Source organism: Choristoneura fumiferana, chromosome Z (assembly GCF_025370935.1).
Source record: "Choristoneura fumiferana chromosome Z, NRCan_CFum_1, whole genome shotgun sequence".
NCBI classification, from domain to species: Eukaryota; Metazoa; Arthropoda; class Insecta; order Lepidoptera; family Tortricidae; genus Choristoneura; species Choristoneura fumiferana.
Window position 1 is genome coordinate 23626882 of NC_133472.1, and position 16436 is coordinate 23643317.

The 16436-nt window shown below is 36.9% G+C and overlaps 1 protein-coding gene across 2 annotated transcripts in view; it reads left to right on the top strand.

The window, feature by feature from the left end:
- Nucleotides 1–1829: 1829 nt before the first annotated feature.
- Nucleotides 1830–16436, top strand: part of Prx2 (Peroxiredoxin 2) — a 51443-nt gene continuing 36836 nt past the window's right edge. For both annotated transcript variants that reach the window (XM_074092897.1, XM_074092900.1), the window contains exon 1: nucleotides 1830–1964. The gene's annotated coding sequence lies outside the window, so the exon portion shown is untranslated. The remainder of the gene's footprint in view (nucleotides 1965–16436) is intronic.

The window sequence follows — 16436 nt, forward strand, 5'->3', positions numbered from 1 at the left end:
ACCAACTGACAAAATAATTACAATGGAAAATTGTGTGGTACGAAATTTAATAAAGTGCAACTAACTGGAAAACTAGATTCCGCATCCACCGGACCTGTACAAAACAGTTACGTACGTAGGCTTTGTGATAAACAAAAAAAAAACATTTATTGATGTGTAGCCTTACGCTACACAGGTACTGGGAATTAGGCGCCGTTGGATGAATCGTGACAATATCTGTCACCGATGATGGATAGAGATCCCACACGCAAGCTTGTTATGTCATTTTAAGAAGGCGCCGGCCCTAACATCTTCTTGGATGTATAAGGAATATTTTTGTATAAAATCAGCTGCAATTTAAAAGGGCAAGTTGCCTTTTTTTATAAAAATCGATCTTGAATAAAAACTAAGAAAAGGACTACGACAGTTGATGTTAATTTGTTTCTGTCCTGTATCAGAAAATTATCTGGCAGTCGGTCCTTTTTCTATCGATTACTTGGCTTTTATTGCCCCAAGCGAGACGGTAAGACAGGTCCCATGGGCAAATGTAAATAGTTTTGGGGAGATTGTATCACCCTGGCTCACTCCTCGTTCTCGTTTTAATTTGAATTTGTCAAGCTTATGGAGGCTGTACTATCAAAAGCAGCGTTGCTCACTGTTTTTATTTGTAATTGAATTTCGTTTTTATCGAAACTTTAAATGGGTTGGGAAAATTCATGAACGTCAACAAAAGAATGTTAAATTTTACTACATCCTTAAGCTTCGATTTTATTTATCTGAATTTAACTTTACAGTATCAGAACTGAAAATCGTGATAAAGTATAGTAAACAACGCATTTAATAATACGGGGTTTGGAGCAGAGAATATATTTATAGTTTTAAAACACGCTTTAGCACGATCTTTACTAAACTTATACTATTATCTAAAACAAATTTGGCTTCACCCTGAAAGAACCGAAGTGGTTAATGAATGTGCGATGTCGACGCCTAACGCCCACCTTCGTCTCAGCCACCATCCCACGATAAGTTCAATTTGCTTGCATCACGCGCGCATTGTGTAGGAAAATTTAAACAAAAAACTTTGCGAATTTTCTACCCTCTTCATTTCAAGCTAAACACTTTGTCTCATTATTTTCGGAGTGTTATTAAAAACTCTGTTTTATAGTCTCTCTTTTTAATGAACCTGAGTTTGTTATTAAAATATCGACTACTATACCGTTTTTAGATTTGCATTCATGTATGTACGTCATTGAAGCAAAAAGACATTATCTTATATTCAAGATAGATCATGTGTGTTACATAAGATATAATAACAAAATTCGTCCTCTAGTTTTACAAAATAACTAGCTGGTCCAACTGGATGACAACTATGCTGCAAAGAATTCTCTTCTCAGCAAAAGATCCATTCAAGTTCCACTCAGGGGCTAACTTTGGAACGTCCACAAACTTTCTTCATATGAGGTTCGCAGCCGCTTCACAATTATTCCGCGGTCCAAGTTGATCGCACTAAGCTTCAGAACTTGTTTACATTCAGTAAAAATATATATTTCAGTTGCCAAAATGGTCCACTACAGCACTTGTGGTCGTTACCTTATCGATACATTCCGTTTGTTGTGAGGCAACCTGGAGTTTGACATCTGTACAAAATGACATGAAAATGTTCACGCACTCACAACTACCAACTCCTGCCAACCGTACCCTTAGTGCTACCTATTATTGGAGACCTCAGTGCCATATTAAGTCAGGGGTTGGACACGTCGCAGTTTAGGTACGTGCGGCCGGCGCACCCAACCATTGGGTGCACGGCAGTGGGTTGCCGCTTAGCTCGCATGCTGGACGCGTCGCGCGTGATTTGTGTAGGTATCTACCAACTTATTTTTTTTGCAAACTATGACTTCGAAATTGTTTACGGCTGTATAAATAAAAAGAAGATAAAAGAATCGGAATTATCATTTTTCTACCTTCCGAGAGATAGAAATTGAAAGGTAAGTAGCCATTTTCTTGCATTTAATTTAAACCATTATATTATAGTTAAATACTCTGTAAGAGTAGTAGGTGCACAATGAGAACAAGATTGTTAGGTATTACAAGGATTTTAGGGCATCTAAAGGAATATAGTTTTACGACATAGGTACTTATTTAGTACATTTTCGTATTGTTTACAATCAAAGTCGATTCCTTATTGATTGAATACCGTTTAATTCACCTAAAAGTAAACACTTTAGACCCATTTTAAAACAAATTACAATTGCCTAAGTAACTAGTTTGCTCAAATGTTTGTTTATAAGAAAGTAGGGACTTTGTCAAGCCAACTTAAAACAAACTAAACAAAAATATCACTAAAGATTGAACAAAGAGGTACCTACTACCAAATGGTTGCTGTTGCTGATGAAATATTGTTGTTTTGTAGCTTTAGCCATTAAAATTTATTTAAGTACTTATTTATTAAAGGTAGCTTATTGAATTCATATTAGTACCCACTATTATCTTTATTCATCGGCCAGTGGGAACCCTGTGCTCTTGGCGCCAAACCGGTTTCGAGTCAACGGTGCCCAACGGAATATGAACGCTCGTGTAACATGATAAGTTTCAATTTCGCGTGCAAGTCGTAAGAGTAGGCAACGATTTATCCCTAAACTTGACTTTTGTTCGAGAGAGTCCCTTCTGTACGGTAGTACTATTAGTTATTCTGTGATTACGTGAAAGAATAATTGACTGTCTTATAGAAAAGTACGTGGGAGGTATATAGAATGCTTGTCTGTCTCTCCATCACTACTTTTATTAAACTCTAATTCCGTGATCCTATCATAAAATGATAAAATTCATGACAGACAGACAACTCACGGCCTAGACCACTAAAGCTAGAGGCTTGAAATTTAGCTCACATAGTCCTTGAGTCACAGAGGAGCACTAAGAAAGGATTTTTCTAAATTCCCTGGGGACGGATAGCTGCCAAGCTTTTATTCTTTCATGGGAGCTAAGCCGTGGAATAAAGGTTCAAAAAATATAAAGTCAAAGTCAAAGTCAAAGTCAAAGTGATTTATTTGCAAACATAGGTGTAACTGATTACAGTGGTGGTAACAAATATATGGTAAGTATCAAAATGCTATGTTTTGCCTGCAAGCATACAAAATTCAATTTGTTATAAAATTACATATTATATTGTTATTCTATTATCAAGCAAAAATATTAATCCATTAAAATAATTTAAACATTATCATATCATCATTATTATTATCATATCATCATTACCATTATAATTTAAAATTGTAAATATCAAAAATTATTAAAAGCATTAAAATTATCATGTAAATAATCAGAAATAGAATAGTAGCAACGATTAATTAGCAATGTCAGTAATTCCTGCTATATATTTTCTCACAAATCACAAAGACAAAGATGTGGGTGTAAGCTACATTTACATAAATATAAATATACTCGTATAAGTAATACTTAAAATTTTGTACTACTAACAGAAATTACAAGAACATTATCTCATTACAAAAGTTAGTAAGTATAACGTTACTTAAGTATGATTGCAAATTTGATTTAAGATTATGATAGTATAAACATACACAATATCCGAACAGCAACGCTCGTTGCTTGTCTCTTACAGTAAATAGCTAACATGTTGTACTTTTCCGCCGACTGGGCTGGCACGTTAACAATTTGTGCTTATTTGGGACTTTGCTTAGTCATTTTGTTGACTGACAAACAGTATTGTAAATTAAAATGTAAAACATGTTGGTTAGCACTCATTAACAAGTATGTTGGTATACTGCGACTTCATATCAACACTTAATGAGGTCAGCGACAAATACTACGTGTAAGATAATAAGAGTTATTTATGTATGGAAAATAATTCGGTATTTGACTATTTTTTATATGTATTATAAATTAAAACTTTACAATGCCTGTTATCGAATTGAGAAACAAATTTTAAGCTACCTTTACAAATAACAAAGTTATAAAGGTTTGAAATCCAAGATTAGACAGAGAAAGACATACTGGCATGTGACGTCACACGCTAGTAGCGCCATACTTGCTGCATAGAGAAAAGCGTTTGAGAAAGAGACAGGTATATAGATTTTTCAAAAAATCACTATAAATCAAATTTTTAACTGATTTATGTTTTCTCTTCGCTAAACACTTTCTGTGTACCTATAGTTTCATAATAATATATAAGACATATACCGTATTGCGCAATACATATATTGTATACAAGGTGGGCCCTGTAACAGGAGCAAAAAATGAAACTACAGCTTCCACTCTTCATCTTCAGCTAATTTAGTTCTATAACTTTTAACATAACTTGTATTATGCATTTTATTATAGTTTAAAGTTTAATTGGACAAGCAATGTATTGCGAAATCCGTCATTTTGTTACGCGACAGGACAGGCGACGTCATTTAGACTGTTGGATGCCGTACTTTGAAAATAACATTTAATTTATTTGGAATAAACATAATGATAAAATTACTTAATTTTTGAAAGTTGCAGAACTAAAGTAGTTCCATTTGAGTAGCAGAACCTGTGTTTTAATTTTTTGCTCCTGTATCAGGGCCCACCCGGTAGTATAACGATATAAAAATAATACGAAAATTATTACATCATTCAGTTACTGTTGTTGGTTTGACATAACGTAAATTTTAGAGGTAAAACCATATACAATACAATTTATTAATTTCACATTTATTATATTAAGTAGGATCTGACAAGAAATCTGTCAAGATTTCTCTCTCTTTCCCCTGATTCTGCAACATACACCTACATAATGTGAATTGCTATTTTGAAGTTATTTTGTAGCTTTGTTTTGTCTCTTGTAAAATAAAATTTAACTCTGTCGAACAAACTGATTCATGTACATACTTGTAATATTTTGTTTTGATAATATTAGTTACTTATTGTAAATATATCGTGTGTTAATAATAGTACATTACTGCAGAGGCCATGAAGTAAGGGATTGATGGACGAGTTCGGGGTAGACGGCCGAGTCGTAGACGAGGCCGGATAAAACGAGTCCAGCAATCCCTGTTCTGGCCGAGGCTTGTATAGTGCTTTTCTCAAACAATGTGAGGAAATATTTCATCCATCCATCCATCCATCCATCCATCCATCCATCCATCCATCCATCCATCCATCCATCCATCCATCCATCCATCCATCCGTCCGTCTGTCCGTCCGTCTGTCCGTCCTTCCATCCATCCGTCCGTCCGTCCATCAGTCCGTCCGTCCGTCCGTCCATCCATCCGTCCTTCCATCCGTCCATCCATCCATCCATCCATCCGTCCGTCCGTCCGTCCGTCCTTCCGTCCATCCGTCCGTCCGTCCATCAGTCCGTCCGTCCGTCCTTCCGTCCATCCGTCCATCCGTCCATCCGTCCATCCGTCCGTCCGTCCATAAGTCCGTCCGTCCGTCCTTCCGTCCATCCGTCCGTCCGTCCATCCGTCCGTCCGTCCGTCCATCCATCCGTCCATCCATCCATCCATCCGTCCATCCATCCATCCATCCATCCGTCCGTCCGTCCGTCCGTCCGTCTGTCCGTCCTTCCGTCCATCCGTCCGTCCGTCCGTCCTCCTTCCGTCCATCCGTCCGTCCGTCCATCAGTCCGTCCGTCCGTCCGTCCATCCATCTGTCCACCCATCCGTCCTTCCATCCGTCCATCCATCCATCCGTCCATCCATCCATCCATCCATCCATCCGTCCGTCCGCCCATCAGTCCGTCCGTCCTTCCGTCCGTCCATCCTTCCGTCCGTCCATCCATCCGTCCTTCCATCCGTCCATCCATCCGTCCATCCATCCATCCATCCGTCCGTCCGTCCGTCCGTCCTTTCGTCCATCCGTCCGTCCGTCCATCAGTCCGTCCGTCCGTCCGTCCATCCATCCGTCCATCCATCCATCCGTCCGTCCGTCCGTCGCATCGCATCGCATCGCATCGCAAATGCTTACGGAGTAGTGGTGGTTGGCTGTTTGTAATTTTTATTTTGTCAGTTTAATGTTAGTAAGCAAATTTAAAAAGTTAGAGCAGCGGACAATAATGGATTTTCATACATACTTCATGGCCTAGGGCAAGAAGTTATGTAGGGAGGTGGTAGGCAGCCATAAATGAGAAACTTCATGTCTCTATTTCGTGATATTAACGCATACATTTCCGAGCATGTTTGAGAAATAGTACATTACTGCAGAGGCCATGAAGTAAGGGATTGATGGACGAGTTCGGGGTAGACGGCCGAGTCGTAGACGAGGCCGGATAAAACGAGTCCAGCAATCCCTGTTCTGGCCGAGGCTTGTATAGTGCTTTTCTCAAACAATGTGAGGAAATATTTCATCCATCCATCCATCCATCCAATCGCATCGCATTGCTTCGCATCGCATCGCATCGCATCGCTTGGCATCGCTTGGCATCGCTTGGCATCGCTTGGCATCGCTTGGCATCGCTTGGCATCGCTTGGCATCGCTTGGCATCGCTTGGCATCGCTTGGCATCGCTTGGCATCGCTTGGCATCGCTTGGCATCGCTTGGCATCGCTTGGCATCGCTTGGCATCGCTTGGCATCGCTTGGCATCGCTTGGCATCGCTTCGCATCGCTTCACATCGCATCGCATCGCTTCGCATCGCTTCGCATCGCTTCGCATCGCATCGCATCGCTTCGCATCGCTTCGCATCGCTTCGCATCGTATCGCATCGCATCGCATCGCATCGCTTCTCATCGCATCGCATCGCATCGCAGTATCGCAAATGCTTATAGAGTAGTGGTGGTTGGCTGTTCGTAATTTTTCCTTTGTCAGTTTAATGTTAGTAAGTAAAATTAAAAAGTTAGAGCAGCGGACAATAATGGATTTTCATACATACTTCATGGGCTAGGCCAAGAAGTTATGTAGGGAGGTGGTAGGGAGCCATAAATGAGAAACTTCATGTCTCCATTTCGTGACATTAACGCATACATTTCCGAGCATGTTTGAGAAAATAATATTATTGTCCAATCACGCATCAACCCTGGTAAAACACCACCGGAACATTAATACTTATCAAAGAAAAATCAGAATGATATTGATATTGATTATTATTATTAATTATTATTATAATAAAGTTCCACCTTGGCATATTGATCAGTTTGTTGAACTGTACAATCTAGGAGTCAGAGTATACCTCTGTGGGCCGATAGATTTTGAGGGCATTTAACATGCTTTGGTTTCATTCAACCCCTGAATAGTTTCATGTTTAGTTTTTGATACATGTTGATAAATTTATTGTATGTTTATTTATATTTATTTATTAGCTGTTTCTGCACCCGAGGCAGGCCATTAGCTGAACGCCTTGCCATCGAGGAATATTGGCACTATTCTGGACCCAAGTACTTTGCGGATAGCAATTTCCATGAGACTTGGGGCCAGAATATGCATTCCTCATATCTGCGCGTGTGGCAAAAACGTCGATCAACTGGGACGACATGGTCTTTCGTGTGCTAGAAGCGCCGGCCGTATGTACCGTCATGGCACCATAAATGACATAGTAAGTCGGTCGCTTGCCACCGCTTTAGAGCCGGCTGGCATGGCAAGGGACGATGGCAAGCGTCCAGACGGCGTCACCCTGGTGCCGTGGAAGCTCGGTAGGGCCCTGGTGTGGGACGCTACATGCGTTGATACTTTCGCTCTGTCCCACATCCAGGCAACTAGCTCACAAGCCAGCGCTGCGGCTGATCAGGCCCAACTCAAGCGCCGCAAGTACTCCTCTTTATTAAAATATTACGAGTTTGCGGCGCTTGCTGTTGAGACTTTAGGGCCTTAGTCAGCCGATATGAAGTGTTTCATAAAGGCCCTTTCTTCCCGGTTGATCGACACCTCTGAGGACCCAAGAGCTGGTACGTGTTTATCCCAGCGGATCGCACTTGCGGTCCAAAGGGGTAATGCGGTCAGCATCATGGGAACTCTGCCACAGGCAGATCTTTGGGACGGGGTGTTCTTTTTATAATTTTTATTTTTATAGTAACATATAGATATATTTAGTTATGTTTTCTTAGGTAAGTTTTCTTTGTCTTTTTATTATTATTATTGTATGTTGTCTGAAATTAATGATTTTATTATTTTATATTATTGGTGTCTCTGCCATGAGATTTTCTGAGAAAAGCTTTCACAGTGAAACACGTCATAATTCTTATAGTAGTCTACTAGAAAACAAGTGATAATTAACATATCACTTTTAGAAATCATGCTTTATACCATTTCATATCGATTTGCAAACTACTTATACTATAGGTAAAAATTTCAAAAATATTAATATAAATTTCGATGGTTTTAAAAAGTCGACTTTGGTTATGAAATGTGAACCTGACAAAGACTCCGAAAGATCAATAATCTGTTTAAGTCTTAGCTAAAGCGTTTCACGTCTTTAGAGCTCCGTAAATCCCAAGCTCGCATTATTAAATTCTCTAAATGTCACGCTGACTTGCCACGTCAAGCCTTATAGCCTAACAAGCTATTCCAATATAAGTAGTTAAGTGTCCGATTTAACATACTTTCTTATATACGAGTATATTTTTAGTATTTTACAACTATACCCAGGGTTAGGCAGTATTTGAATTACTTGTAATTAAAATACAAATACGTATTTGGTATGTGTATTTCAATTACTTGCTTGCTTATAATGTAATTTGTAATTCGTATTTCAGATACATGACGCCGAGGTATTTAGTTGTTAGTATTTTAAGGCTCCAAAATACATTCTAACATAAATACATTTAACCTTCATTTAGCGATCTTATTAATGGGCGCGTTCTGAAGCAAATAGCGCTCGATAGTTTTCGTAAGCAAAATGGCGACCGCTACATATGTCGATCTTTAGAGTTGGCAACGCTGACTAAAATCAAAAGGAAACTCTGGTTTTACTGATTAATCTTCTTTTACTCTGCTTTTTAGCCCATGCTGGGCTGGATTACTTTTTATTCTTAACTAGCCGTTACCCGCGACTCCGTCCTCGTAGAATTCGTTTATTGCTGTCCCGCGGGAACTATGCAATTTTCCCTGATAAAACTATCCTATGTTCTTCTCCGAAACTCAAACTATCTGTGTACCGAATTTCATCTAAATCGATTCAATGGTTTAGACGTGATGAAGTAACAAACAAACAATCAGACTTACAAACTTTCTCATTTATAATATTAGTGGGATAGTATTTTGTAATTTGTATTTAAATTAAAGCAAATCATGTATTTTGCTCAGCCCTGACTATACCTACATGTAATTTACTTACCTACCTACTTAGTATCAGTTATTACTGATTATATAAATTAAGTTCAGAAACATAAACAGAATGCTCATCGTTGCTTCATGGACTGATATTGAGCAGCAGATATAGTGTGTACATGCATATTATATGTAAAAGACCGAACATATTTCAAAAATTCCAGATAAGTTATGAAACTTATACAAGTCCAAATAAGGAGTATGTAATAGACATAAAATAATGTACGTACTTTTCTCTAACCTAAAAATGTATGTTTAACAAAATGAAAAGGCGTGGGAGGCTGCGCTACCAAGCAGTCAAAAATTTCGTGTACATTTCACAAACTTGATCTAAGCGAAATATAGCCGGTCTAATCTAAATGTTTGAACAGAGCTCGCATTGTAAATATTTAACGATTAAGTAAATATAAAATTTTAATTAATTTAATTGCTTTGTGTAATAATTGTTTTTTTTTCGTGTCTTAAGACATTTTATTGTCAACAACGCCGCCAGTAAACATCCGATGAGGGTTGAGGCCGAATCTCAATATTCAGATCATATCAATGGCGAAGCACAACAATAAATCGGATCGATTTAGCCAAATTACAGCAAATATTTCAGCCGACACGTGTTTTGCCTTGAAACGAGTCGTTTTTAGGACGATTTCACTGCCAATGGCTCTACGTAGCGCTTTGAATTAACTACTCTGATGGTGCCGCCTGAACGCCTATGATAAGAACTCTCGCAATATTTATTGTATGTGATTTGTCTAAACACTACAATTTGTTCTTTTAAGTTAACTAGCAACCAACCACGGCTTCGCACGGGTTCAACTTTGGAAAAAAAAGAGACAAAACAATTAAAAAAGTCTACAATCAGGCCACAACTTCACAATTTATTTCTCTACTTTCTCCAAAACTACACCCACGCAGAATTGAGACGTGTCGCTACATGACATAAATTTAATAACATACCTCTTGAGTCACTATTCAGGTACTAATAATTATCTATTGATCAAAACCTCATCAAAATATGTTGCGTAGTTTAAAAGATCTAAGCGTACATAGATACAGAGGGAAAGCGACTTAGCTTTATACTTATTATGCAAAGGGTACGTCATAATGACAATCAAATTGTGCATTTACATAGAAATCAGCATGTACATACGATAACTAGATGTTTTGCTGTGAGATGAGACTCCACGTAACGTGTAATTCACTAGCAACTAAAACCATAAGCGGTTATTAAAGGCTTTTCTATGAAATATGTCTTAGAAATCAGATAGTATTCAGAATTATTATTTTTAATTTTATATTTTTACCATTCTTAAATAGGAATTATTTATCGACAGCAAATTTTTTTAATAGGTTTCCCACAGGTTAATGTTGAATAATTTTCAGAATTTTTCACAATACCTACTTATGCGATATATTATGTGATCGAACTACGTGCTATAAAATCCAGACAAAGTAAACAATAGGTACAATATTTTTTGTTATTTATAGCTAAAATGCTATTGTATGTTACAACTGGGGACACGAACACGCGAGTTCAGTTTGATCGAATCACTTTTAATGCGATTCAATCGGTTTGATTGAGTACTGTTTCGCTCTCTCCCGATTACGTGCATACATTGTGGGACATTTATCAGTATAAATGCACCTTTGTAGTGATTTTGCACGCGGACAAGGCACGTTTCATTTTGGCGGTCGCCGCCACGCCATGATATATAGTGTCGGTTGACAAGTGAAGCGCGGAACGTTCGTTACTATCTGCTGTGTTTTTCTGTCGTAAAAAAAACAAAGCGTGATGGAGTGGAGAGTATCTGAAAACTGCTGTATTGCGTGTAGTTCAGTAGAGATGTAGTCGGAAAACAATAGCATGGTGAGGTAGGAACTTAACGAGTTCCTAACTTTTTAAACTTTAACGCCAGCAAGCGAGCTGTGCGTTTCCTGTTTGTTGGTCAACATTGCAATAAAATTTTCGACTACCTTGCAATTTTATGAGTAATGAAAACATTGGAATTTACTACCGTGAATTCCAACCAAATCGTTTATGCTAAAATATTCAGTGATTCTTTCAGGTTTCATAGCTCATAACACAAGCTATGCTAAGCTTACTTTGGGACTAGATCATGATAGGTCCCGTGATATTTTTTTATTATTATTTTAATTAATTTACTATTTAATTGCAGCCGGATTGTTTTATTTATTTAAGTAAGAGGACAGGCATTGACTTCTATCAGGAATCCTGTCCCTGACCCGGTCCCTGTCTAACCCTGTTTTAAATACTTCGTCGATCAACTTTTTCTGGTCACTCGTTACTATAGTTACATTCTCCTAAGTAAGTTTATAGGTGATTTAATTTCGTTTTATTGTTTGATTTAATTTTAATTTTGTAATTTTAATTTAATTTTTATAGTTTGTAATTCAATTTAATAAAGATATGTATTTGTTTATAGGATTAAAATTTGCCAAACATGTATTTTTGTGGTAGTTTAAGCCCCTTCCTTAATTGGTCATAAAATAAGCATTGTAGTAGGTATAATGGGACACAAAATTTCTTCTATAAACTGTACCTACTTCTTTCGTCCCCCCGCTGACGGGACAGAATAACAACAATAAATAGTTGATCCACCCACTTGAGTATAGATAGCACTCGTAAACATTAGTATTTGGACGCTAGGAATTTCACTTGTAATCTGTGTGATTGCCACGAAACACAATCGTCTATTCATTCGGTCACAATGACTTGATAAGTACTGTGAACGGTAGTTAACCAAAAATATTGACTGAATGATCGTTTATTGTTTTATTTTATACTAGCGACCCGCCCCGGCTTCGCACGGCCTAAATAAAAAAAAAAACCGGCCAAGTGCGGGTCAGACTTAAGTACCTATAGGTACAACATTAACAAAAACCGGCCAAGAGCGTGTCGGGTACGCCCAAAATAGGGTTCCGTAGCCATTACGAAAAATCTTCAAAGTTTAATACAAATTAATATTCTGTGCATATTTGCCGTAAAGAGCACCCCTGAAATATTTATTTTATTCTGTTTTTAGTATTTGTTGTTATAGCGGCAACAGAAAATACATCATCTGTGAAAATTTCAACTGTCTAGCTATCACGGTTCATGAGATACAGCCTAGTGACAGACAGACAGACATACAGTTCAGTCTTTGTAATAGGGTCCCGTTTTTATTACTCTTTCGGCACAGAACTCTAAAAAATGTTATAACCAAAAAATTAAACCGACTACAATAAACGACGAAAATAATTTTCTACCAGTCTGAAGTCGGTTCCTCAAGCACGAGCCAGCAGGATTCCTGATGCTTCACCACCCATTCCATTTCACCATATGCATTACGAGGAGCATAAATTACTTAGCAACTGTGTTAAAGTATTTGAAATTCAATCCATGAAATACTTGTTATTGAGTATCTAGTAACTCCGATGGTCAACTGTGGTCTTCATCATCAGGTCCACTTCACCAAATGATGATTTTTAAGAGCAAATGCAAGAGTTACTACTAAATATATCAAAGTTAACATAGGTGTCCCTACAAAATTTAAAGAGTTCCCTCGATTTCCTTAGGATTCAATCATCAGATCCTGATTTGGTGCTTATGGGACCTAAAAGCATTCCTAGACAAACGCAAAAAAATTCAAATCGGTTCATAAATCACGGAGTTCTGAGGTAATAAACATAAAAAAACAACCGAATTGATAACCTCCTCCTTTTTTGAAGTCGGTTAAAAAGGTCTCTAATCGAGGGCACTTCACACACATTTTGCAGCGCCATTTCCCAAAAACAACACCCGGCGCGTCAAAGCCTCAAAGGTAGTTGAATGCATTTTTTTGTTAGATTGATATTTTTGAATTCATAATATATTTTGAATGGAATTTCCGATTTGAGTAATTCAAAAAAACCGGCCAAGAGCGTGTCGGATACGCCCAAAATAGGGTTCCGTAGCCATTACGAAAAATTTAAGTAATATTTTTTTAAGGATTTCGTATTTTATACGAAATCTTCCAAGTTTAGGTTTATTTTATACCTTAGGCTACTATTTACTCATAAACTACTAAAAATTCTCAAGCAAACATAGCCGATATAGTTTTCCTTGAAAGTTTGATATACTTACTACCATCCTGAATTTTTCAAATTTTTCCACCCACTGGTTTAGATTTTAGAGGGGGGGGGGACGCTCGATTTTAATGAAAATTTGCACTTTAAAGTTGAATATTTCGCAAACAAATCACTGAATCGAAAAATCGTTTTAACAAGCCCGTCATGGTTTTAAAAGACCAATCCAACGATACCCCACACTATAGGGTTGGATGATAAAAAAAATTACCCCCACTTTACGTCTATGGGAGGTACCCTAAAAACAATTTTTTCAATTTTTTATTATACTTTTTTGTCGGCATAGTTTACATATATATCAGTGCAAAATTACAGCTTTCTAGCATTGATAGTCCCTGAGCAAAGCCGCGGACGGACAGACAGACAGACAGATATGGCGAAACTATAAGGGTTCCGTTTTTGCCATTTTGGCTCCGGAACCCTAAAAAGTAATCTATAGGTATCGAAACCATATGAAATATTAAACTATTTATTTGGCTAAGGAATAATACAAAGGTATGGATAACCTGTTCTGATTTTAGTCGGCATATCAGTCAACTTTTAAAATTAAAAAAAGTAGTTGTAGTGACATAACTACAATAGTTGGACATAGGACAAAGTTTTTTGTAGATACTGATATATTCTTTAATATTGTAGAACATTTTTTTGTTCTATCATCAATAGTTTCCACAGCGCATGCGATGAAACCTGTTTTATGGCAACTTTTTTACACTTTGAGGCACATTATTGAAGTTTTAGTACGGAACCCTAATTTTTCTGGTAATAAATGTATAGCCTATGGTACTTTGGAATAATTTAGCATTCTAATAGAGAAAGAGTTGTTTAAATTGGTCCAGTACTTTTTGAGTAAATTCGTAACAAACATCCAAAAATCCAAATCTGTCATCTTTATAATATTAGTATAGAAGTATATATATATATATATATATAAATTATGATTTTAGCACCTTAGGTATGAATAATTATATACACGTATAATCAAACATTACAAATGGCATTAGTCTACTGATTATTTAATGATAGTTTAATGATTATATCATGGACAGGGATATTTGGAAATAATTCCGTTCGAAATAGCGAACCTACTGTGTTAAAAATAAAGTTGTGTGAAATACTTGTGATGTATACATATCATTTAATAATATTGTAAATCTGTTTAAAAAAAATATACCTCGTTGAGTTTCTTGCCGGATTCTTCTCAACAGAGGTTTTTCCGAATCGGTGGTAGATTTTTTTTGACTTTCATAAGTGCTTGTTATAGCCTAAATTGAATAAAGATATTTTGACTTTTGACTGCTGGCTTTTTGGTAATTGCAATACCACATTAACTTTCTCTTGATTATCATCATCATTTCAACTTAAAGACGTCTATTGCTCTGCTCGGCATAGGCCTTCCACAACGATCTCCACCACAATCGTTACTAGTTCGTTGAGTTTATGACAACTTTATTTAAAATACTAAAAAAAAATACTTTAGCATATTATTGTATTATCACTTAAACTACTCACGCATAATTGCCAAATGTCGTATCAATACAACAATAAAAAGTAGGTGAAAAAATCACGTTGAAAGATTCCGTTACATGCATACATTTGACATACTTAGTTACTAGTGAAGCTAACTGTAAGCGTGATAAAAAAAAAAATTCTGCAATATGCTCGGAAATGTCCGCCTATCTGTCGCAAACATAGTCCGCGAAGTTCTTCCTTATAGACTGCCACAAATAAAAATAAAAATCACTTCCCGGGCTCTCCAAGCGACGGGAAATTGTATGAAATTCCATTACTGTACAATTTTTATAACTTTTTAAATTCAGGTTTTGACAACGATAAGCCAATCTAAACAGTCAAATATTCCTGAAGATTAACTTCCTTTTACCTTTTTTATTTTTAATTCCTAGTCTAAGATTTAATTTAGGAAGAAACAGCGTCTTTGAAAATGTCTCGAACAGTGTCACTGATTTGTTTTTTAGGTATATTTCGAGTTCAAGCACAATTTTGAATTTTTACATAAAAATAAAAAACACAAAATTAACTAAAACGGGCTTCCTCTTCCAAAGGCAGCGCAGCGCGGGGCATTGTACCTAAGACGCTAGCGGCGTTGCCTCGTTGCACTGCAAGGCTCAGTCTTTGGGCGAAGAAAAAGCCCAATTTAAGAAACTGAAAAAAAGTGTAACAAAAGAAAATGACTGAATTAACTAAAAAGCGTCCAGTAGCACTTTACACCGTAATTTAATAATAAAAAGCTTCATTTGCATTCAACTGTATATTATATTTTTTATTGATAGGTATAACATATATTTTTCTAAATTCCATTATTATATCCAATGAAATGGCATGTACTTTAAAAATAAATAAAAAACAAGTATCGCAGGAAAGTATAAGGGAAAAAAATTGAAAACCGTGCCCAAGCATTTAATTTAACAATATTGCTTTATTTCCTCGCATTATTGGAGAAAAGGACTCAGCAGAAATGGCAATCCGAGGATTCGTATTTATTGACGGACTCAGCTACGCTTCGTCAGTCAAACTCTACTCATCCACGAATTGCTTTGTCCCAGCCTCGGCAGTAATGTACTATTTAAGTCAAGGTCAGAAACTAAGTCAACCTAATTACATATTCACGTCATTACAGATAAACCAACAGACGAGTGACTAGAAAACTTAACCGGTTTTACCGTAACTGTATGGCCGCTTGTAGACGTTCACCGGACAATGGACCGTTTTTTTTTGCCGGACTTGCGGTGTTGTATGGCTTGCGGTGTTGGCAAGTCCGGCAAAAAAAAGCGGTCCGTTGTCCGGTGAAAATAATGGACGTCTACAAGCGGCCTAAATAATCATTAAATTCATCTTTGTCTATGTGCTTTCTGTGTCTCTTTGTAGAGCTTAATAGTTTAGGATTTTCAGACATGCCATGTGTGACTTTGACATATTATTAGCAGCTTTTAATTATCTGTTTTTATCTGTTTATTTATTCTCTTTTTCTCTTATATTACAAAATTGATGGATCTGATAAAAAAAAAGTAATATTTGATTGAAGTAACAACTTTAAAATGTTACTACAACATATTGTAAGTAACAACTTATGGACAC